Source organism: Pipistrellus kuhlii, unplaced genomic scaffold, assembly GCF_014108245.1.
Source record: "Pipistrellus kuhlii isolate mPipKuh1 unplaced genomic scaffold, mPipKuh1.p scaffold_m20_p_54, whole genome shotgun sequence".
Classification (NCBI taxonomy): Eukaryota; Metazoa; Chordata; class Mammalia; order Chiroptera; family Vespertilionidae; genus Pipistrellus; species Pipistrellus kuhlii.
In genome coordinates this window covers 1,536,108-1,544,865 of record NW_023425556.1, presented here as the reverse complement: position 1 = coordinate 1,544,865, position 8,758 = coordinate 1,536,108, and the positions used below count along the sequence as shown (strand labels likewise).

Genomic DNA, 8,758 nt, shown 5'->3' with positions numbered 1-8,758 from the left:
TTTTCTCTTTAGCTTCCATTGCCCTTAGAACAGTATCAGAGAAGTTCTGAGATTTTGCTGCCTGTGGATACCTCTAGTACTTTTATGGTTTCCAGTCTTATGTTAAATTCTGTATCCATTTTGAGTTTATTTTTGTGTATGGTGAAATTTAGCGATCTAGTTTCATTTTTTTGTATGTATCTGTCCAATTTTCCCAACACCATTTGTTGAAGAGATTGTCTTGACTCCACTGTATATTCATGCCTCCTTTATTAAATATTAATTGGGCATAATTGTTTGGGTCAATTTCTGGGTTCTCTATTCTATTCCATTGATCTATATGTCTGTTCTTGTGCCAGTACCAGGCTGTTTTAAGAACAGTGGCTTTGTAATACAGCTTGAAATCTGGTATTGAGATTCCATGTACTTTGTTCTTCTTTCTCAGGATTGCTGCAGCTGTTCGGTGTCTTTTTTTATTCCAGATAAATTTTTGGAGTATCCATGTTCATTCATTCAATCCCCCAACCCACTCCCCTCTGACCTCTGTCAGCTGTTACATGAATCAGTGACTCTGGTTATGTTTTGTTTGTCAGTTTATTTTTTTCATTAGGTTCCAGATATAAGTGAGATCATGTGGTATTTGCCTTTCTCTGAATGGCTTATTTTGCTTAGCATAACAATCTCCAGGTACATCCAAGCTGTAACAAAGAATAAGACTTTTTTCCTTTTTTACAACTGTATGGTATTCCATTGAGTATATACCACAGTTTTTTATTCACTCATAGGCTGACAGGCACTTGGGCTGTTTCAAAATCTTAGCTATCATAAATTGTGCTGCTATGAATATATTCTTTCTGATGGGTATTTAGTAATTCTTAGTATATATTCCCAGAAGTGTATTTTTAGGTCAAAATGCATTTCCATTTTTAATTTTTTGAGGAAACTCCGTATTGTTTATCATACTAGCTGCACCAATCTGCATTCTGACCAGCAGTGAACTAGAGTTCCCTTTTCTCCACAGCCTCACCAACACTCGTTGTTTGTTGATTAATTGATGATAGCCATTCTGACAGGTGTGAGGTGATACCTCATTGTGGATTTAATTTGCATTTCTCTGATGATTAGTGACAGCATTTTTGCATATGTGTCTTGGCTTTTTGTATGTCCTCTTCAGATAAATGTCTATTCAGGTCTTCTGACCATTTTTTAATTGGATTGTTTGTCTTCCTGATTTTGAGTTGTATAAGTTTTCTATATAATTTAAAAATTAATCCTTTATCCTATGTATCATTGGCAAATATGTTCTCCCATCCACTGGTTTCCCCTTTCATTGTGTTGATGGTTTCTTTTGCTGTACAAAAGGCTTTTTCATTTGATGTAGTTTCATTTGTTTACTTTTTCCTTTATTTCCCTTACCCTATGAGATATATCAGTAAATATATTACTACTCAAGTGGTCTATGATTTTATTTCCTATGTATTCTTCTAGGATTTTTGTGGATTTGAAAGGAATTTTAGGGATAAAATAAGTATGTTTAGAGATTTTAGGGATAAAGAGGGTTCATGGGGGAGGAATGCATAGGTAATAAGACACCAGAAGACATGCATTCATAGAGAATAGAAAAGTGCCACAGTGTAAGGGGAGAGGAAGACATATATTCACAGAGGAGAAAGCAAAGTCACAAAATGTGGGGGAAAAGGAAACACACTTTCACAGAGGATAGAGAAATGTAGACAGATGCTGGATGAAAAGAAACATATGTTCACAGAAGATAGAAGAATGTTACAAGATAAGGGGGAGAGCAAGAAGGAGGCACCACTTGGATTTAGGGCTTTGAAGCTGATATTCTGCAAAAAGAGTGGCCAATTAAAAAAGTACAGGGTTATAAAATAAGAATGGGGTCCAATTAGAAGGCAGCATGAAGAGACAAACTACAGCACTTATAAACCATAGAAAAAGGAGCTTGGTTGGTTACCCCTTGGGAACCTCTCTCTATGTGGGAGTCTATATTTGCTTCCAATAAATCCCCACACTTTTACTAACAAGTCCTTTTAGTCTGCAAATTTTATTCTTCAAACTTCTTGAGGCAAAATCCTACAAGGGGGAGATCCACTCCCCATACCCCACATTTCAGTTTCACTACTTACATTTAAGTCTTTAATCTGTTTTGAATTTATTTTTGTGTATTAGTTACTCATTTTTCCCATGATCCTTCTTGGATTTGTATCCCTTTGTACATGTTCTCAGACTTAGCTGTTTTTTATGAACTACATAGTTTTATTAGGACTCCAATATATAGGTCTTAAAAAGAGACTATGATTGGCTCAGTTCATACCTATTTTATCAGAATTGTTCATGTTATGTAATCTCATAGACTAGTGTGGCTGTTAGGGCTAGCATGATCTGTGTTAAGTTATAAATTTAGGGAATGGCTTGTGATGGTCAAGTGGCAATTTGTAATCTAACCCATCATAGCTGAGTTTGGCTGTGGTGAAGTATGCAGGTATATGTCATGGGCAGAAAATAAGAAACTATCAGAAGTAATTTCCCTTATCAGGATCGAGTGAATATGTATGTACTAGATAAATTAAAACAGATATATCCAATCTGTTTATGAAATGATTCTCAGTTCTGTCTTTTTCTTTGCATTCTGATTACCAGTGTCTTAGTTTACACATTATTTTTATTTACTTACTTATTTTTATTGTTTAAAGTATTAGGTCTCTCCTTTTTCCCCAATTAACTCCCTCTCCTACTCCTACTCCCACTCCTAAGGGCAAGACCCCACGATCCTATGGTCTGTGCCCATTGGACATGCTAATATGAATGCATACAAGTCCTTTGGTTGATCACTAACCCCACTCCTCCCCTGCATTCTGCCTGAAAATGGATTCTGCTCAAAGCCACCTTGTCTCTGTATCCATTTTTGTTAATCAGTTTATGTTGATCATTATATCCTACATATGAGTGAGATCATGTAATATTTATCTTTCTCTCGCTGGCTTATTTCACTTAGCACAATGCTCTCCAGTTTCATCCATGCTGTTGCAAATGGTAAAAGTTCCTTCTTTTTACAGCAGCTTAACATTCCATTGTGTAGATGCACCACAGTTTTTCACTAATCTGCTTATGGGCCCTTAAACTGTTTCCAAATCTTAGCTATTGTAAATTGTGCTGCTATGAACTTAGGGGTGCCTATATCCTTTCTGATTGGTGTTTCTGGTCTCTTGGAATATAGTCCTAAAAGTGTAATTACTGGGTCAAATGGGAATTCCATTTTTTAACTTTTTGAGGAAACTCCATACTGTTTTCCACAGTGGCTGCACCAGTCTGCATTCCCACCAGCAATGCAGGAGGGTGCCTTTTTCTCCACATCATCAACAGCATTAGTCCTTTGTTGATAATAGACATTCTGACAGGTGTGAGATGGGACCTCATTGTTGTTTGATTTGCATTTTCAGATGATTAGTGACTTTGAGTATGTTTTCATATGTATCTTGGCTTTCTCTATATCCTCTTTTGAAAAGTGTTCACTTTGGTACTTTACCCATTTTTTTATTGGATTATCTTCCATTTGTTAAGTTGTATGAGTTCCCTGTAAATTTTGGAGACTAAGGCCTTATATAAAATAGAATTGGCAAATATGTTCTCCCAAGAGGTGGGTTTTCTTACTGTTTTGTTGATTTCTTTTGCTGTTGAGAATCTTTTTATTTTGATGTAGTCCCATTTGTTTTATTTTCTCCCTAATTTCCACTACTCTGGGAGTTATTGTGAAGATATTGGTAAAGATATTGCTACCAGATATGTCTGATATTTTGCTACCTATGGAGTCTTCTAAGATTTTTATTGTTTTACATCTTATATTTAAGTCCTTTAACCATTTTGAGTTTGTTTTTGTGTATGGTGTAAGTTGATGTTCTAGTTTCATTTTTTTTCGCATATATCTGACCAAATTTCTCAGCAGCATTTATTAAAGAGACTGTCTTGACTCTATTATATGCTCTTGCCTCGTTTGTCAAATATTAATTGAGCATAATGGCTTGAGTCTATTTTTGGGTTCTCTATTCTGTTCCATTGGCCTATATATCTGTTCTTGTGCCAGTAGGCAATTTGAGAATTGTGGCTTTGTAATATATCATGATATCTGATATTGTAATCCCTATACTTTGGTCTTCTTTCTCAGAATTGCTGTGGCTATTCGGGTTCATTTTTTATTCTACATAAATTTCTGGAGAGTTTGTTCTAGTCTGTGAAATATGGCTTTGGTATTTTAATGAGCATTGCATTAAATCTGTACTACTAAAATGCTTTGGGTAGCATGGACATTTTAATGATGTTGATTCTACCAACCCATGAACACAGTATGTTCTTCCACCTGTTTATGTCTTCCTCTATCTCTCTCTTTTTTTTTTTTTTTCAATCTCCTATAGTTTTCAGAGTATAGATCTTTTACCTCCTTAGTTAAGTTCATTCCTAGTTATCTTAATTTTTTTTTTTTTGGTCCAGGGATAAACAAGATTATTATTATTTTTTAGTTACTCTTTTTGTGAGTTCATTTTTTGGTGTATAAAAAGGCCATAGACTTCTGATTGTTAATTTTGTATCCTGAAAATTCAGAAGATGGCTGACAATGGGAAGACAGACTGCAAGAGAATGCATGAGTGAGGGAATAAAAGGAGAGTGTGTGGCCTCATGGGGAGAATTTATTTGTGAGTTGAGGGACAGCTAAAGAGATAAAGAAGACACAAACAGGTGGAAGAAAATACTGTGTTCATGGGTTGGTAGAATCAACATCATTAAAATGTCCATACTGGATCATCGGGTTGCTGCAGTTGTGGCCGGAAGTAGCACGGCTGTGGCAGGCAGCAGGCACAGCGATGCCCAGGTATTATGAGGACAAGCCAGAGGGTTGCGCATGAGTGGGCATGAAGGAGGACCTGGGCGCCTGCCTGCTGTAGTCCCACTGTGTGCTCCAGGAAGGAAAATCCCTTCAGCAATGTTTGAAGGAAAGAAACTGCAAAGCTTTAAAAAATTCATATTTTTTAATGTAAAAGATCAATGTTGGATGCCAGATCAAGATTCAGAGGAAGAAAAGGATATTGATAACTATTCTGTTGAAACCAAGATGAATACAACAGGATTTCCTCCGGTCATTAAAACACAGAAGCCAAGTTGAAAATGTATTTTTTCTTACACCTGTTTGGTTGAACCATGGAGCACTGGAGAGAATGCAGGATTTCTGTTTGTTTGTTTTTTAATATTTATAAATAATGGTATTGTTCTGAGTTATTTTTAGAAGAAAATTTTAATTAACCAGTTATGAGCAAGGGAGAATAAATGCATTTTAAAGGCCCTAGCCAGTTCGCTCAATGGTTAGAGTGTCCACTTTCAGACCAAAGGACCATGGGTTCGATCTTGGTCAAGGGAATACACCTTGAAAGGGGCACAGGTGGGAGGCAACCTCTTGTGTGTGTCTCTCCCTCTCTCTCTGTACCCTCACCCCCTTCTACTATCTGATCAACAATGGAAAAAATACCCTCAAGTGAGGATTAACCAAAAATTTTTGTTGTTGTTTTAAAGCACAAAGATTATTTTCAAACATGATTCAACCAATGACACACTTTGTACACATCCTTTGTGAATATTCTGAAGGCCACTAATGGAACTGTTAAATCAATCACGTGGAGCCTGGAGAAAATGACTATTGGGGGAGTTTAGGATAAAACTGTCTTTTATTTATCTGTCTTGTTTAGTTATAAAATAAATTGGTTTGAGTTCTTGGAGAAGAAAAATAAAATAAAATAAAATAAAATAAAATGTCCATACTACCCAAAGCACTTTACTAGTACAGATTTAATGCAATGCTCATTAAAATACCAAAGTCCCTTATACTCCAAGGGACTTTAGGGGATTGCCATATGGGGTTCCCCTAACCAGGCAGTCTCCACTGCTGCTGAAATCCCTCCATAGCAACCAGTTCTGATGTGGAGACTGTGCCAACTTGAAGTGGAGAGTGGATGTTATTGGAAGCCTGAAAATCCCAGCAATCTACAATAGGGGTGTTGAACTCAATCAGAGAAGGGGCCAAAATCTAAAATCCACCCTAAATTGCGGACCAAATGGTTTACTGAACAGTCATAAACTGTCATTGTGATGGAAACGCAGCGGAGTGCAGTGATGACAGCGCGGTGCGGGCCACATTGCAAGGCCTGGAGGGATGGATTTGGCCCGCGGGCCTTGTGTTTGACACATGTGATCTACAACAACAACACCCAGCAAACAGCTGCAAACCAGAAACTCCAGTCCCCTAGCAGTGTGAACACATGGATTTGGAGGAGCTCTGTAACTCCTCATGGAAAGGTCAGATTTTGCCTACAATGAGGTGAGGTCTGTGATCATGGCAGGAGAGAGAAACATGTACTGTGGAAGCTGGAGAACCTGGGAAAGTATGCACCTAGAAAAATCCATGGCTGTTGGGGCTAGCATGCTCAGTGAATGTGGAAGAGGGTCTGCAGAACTGCTAACAGAAGGGAACTGTAAAAAGCAACCCATTTTTATCTGGGCAAAAAAGGACAACCTAAAATTTTTAAAAGTGTGCTGGCTGCTTAGACCCAAAGGGAAAAAAGGCTGCACAGACTTGTGTGCAGCCCGAGTTAGCACACTTACTCTGGCTATTTCCTTTTATTTATTTATTTATTTATTTATTTATTTATTTATTTATTTATTTTATTTTCCTCTTTAAATCCTTGCTTCTGATTACTAAGCTCAATACATAGGATAACCCAATTGGGGACACTCTAGGAGACTGCAGGGGAAAGTTGTTTTTCTGGAGCCTGGGGATCAGAGCGGGGAGTAACCATCAGAGAACCAGCTCTGGGGCAACCCACTCCCCCAAACCAGTATTAAGTGCCACAGGGAAAACAAAATCTAAACACTAGCTAGAGAGGACCTATAGACCCAGAGGTCAATCCAGAAACACTGCCACCCAGGGGTTGAATCACAAATTGACTCTTGTGTAACATAAATAAAGGAGTATGAGAAGCAAAGAAGTACTGCCTGCTTAAAAATCAGGACTTTGGCTTACAACCCTAAGGAGCAGTGGAACTCAGGGAACTTCAATACTGTCCTGACTAGAAAACAGGTCTGCCACACAGAACAGAAAAAACTATTTTTTTTTCTTTTTTCATCACTTGATTTTTACCTTTTGTATTATTGCATTTTTATTTTTAATCAGAATTATTACTACTACTATTTCACCTTTTTTTAAAAAATATCATTTTATTTCACTTTATTTTATTTTGGGATTAGTGTCCTAAATTCTATTTTTATCTTTCCTTTAGCATCATTTTACTATATCTCAACTTTACCTTTATGCCAACACTCACTTCCTCACTTTTTCCTTTTGATGTATTGTTTCTTTTACCCTATTCCTGCTTTAAATATTCCCTATTCCTTCTTTTTACCCCCTGTTAAAATTTTACCCCATATAAATAGTTTTTTCCCCTCTTCTTTTTTTATTCTCTTTCTTTTCTCTCTTACTTTTTTCCTTTTCCCAATTTTAGTTTTGCACTCCTTGTATTTTCTTTCTTGTTTTTCTCTTCTTTTTTCTTTTTTATCCCCTAATTCTCTTTTCTCTGGTGGTCTCCTTTATTTGGGATTATTAGTACAATGAATACAACTGTGTTCAGTGTCTTGTGCATTGTGCTTTCTTGTGTTGTATTTAGTGTCTTTAAACCAATGCAGGAGAGAGAGAAATAAATAACCATACACCCAGTGAAGAGAGATCTTGGGGATACAAATAAATAGCACAGATATGAAAGAAAAGCAGGCAAGACCAGAAAAGGAAGTAAACAAAATGGAGGCAAGCAACCTGTCAGAGAAAGAATTCAGAAAAAATGGTCATAAGGTGGCTGAAAATAATGGAAGACAAATTCATCAATATGTGTAAGAACCAAGAGGAAATGAAGAAAAACCAAGAAGAAATGAAAAATGTCATCACTGCTATAAAGAACCCAATAGAACACATCAACAGTAGAATAGAAGCAGAGGACGGCATCAGTGAGCTAGAGACAAGGTAGAAAAAAATACCCCAGCAGCAGCTTCTAGAAATAAAATTAAAAAGCAGGAGGAGAGCCTAAGGGAACTTTAAGACAACATGAAACTAAACAACATCTACATAATAAGGGTACCTGAAGGATAGGAAACTGAACAAGGAATAGAAAACCTGTTTGAAGAAATAATGACAGAAAACTTCCCTAATATAGGGAAGAAAAACTCACACAAATCCAAGAAGCTTACAACGTCCCAAATAAAATGAATTCCAAAAGGTACATTATAATTAAATTGGCAAACAGTGCCAGAGAAAAAGTTGGTGGCTGGCATGATGGAGGTGAGGGAAAGGAAGTGAGTGAGTGAGAATTGAAAGGAGAGCGTGTGGATGTACATGGTGTGTGTGTGAGTGAGAGAGGGAAAGTTAAATCTCACCATAATGGCAGGGGCTGGCATACAGGCTCTCCTTGACAAGGAGAGACTACCAATGATGCAGACACTTCCTTGACAGCAGGACTCCAGCATGGAGTCCATGACATCTTGAAGGGAAAAAATGCTTTTTTAGGAACTCATCAAAACCACCAACCAGACAGGCCTTGGAAATGCCCCGCAACACAGCAGCCACTCCAGCCAAAATCCTGCTACACCACCTGCAAACCTGTGGACCCTGGGACCTCCATATCCAAAGGTACACCACTCAGCAGCAATAAGTGCAACCTCCCCCTCCCCA

The 8,758-nt window shown here is 37.5% G+C and overlaps 1 pseudogene; it reads left to right on the top strand.

The window, feature by feature from the left end:
• The first annotated feature begins 4,856 nt into the window (after positions 1–4,856).
• Positions 4,857–5,765, top strand: LOC123651440 (annotated as a pseudogene).
• The last annotated feature ends 2,993 nt before the right edge of the window (positions 5,766–8,758 follow it).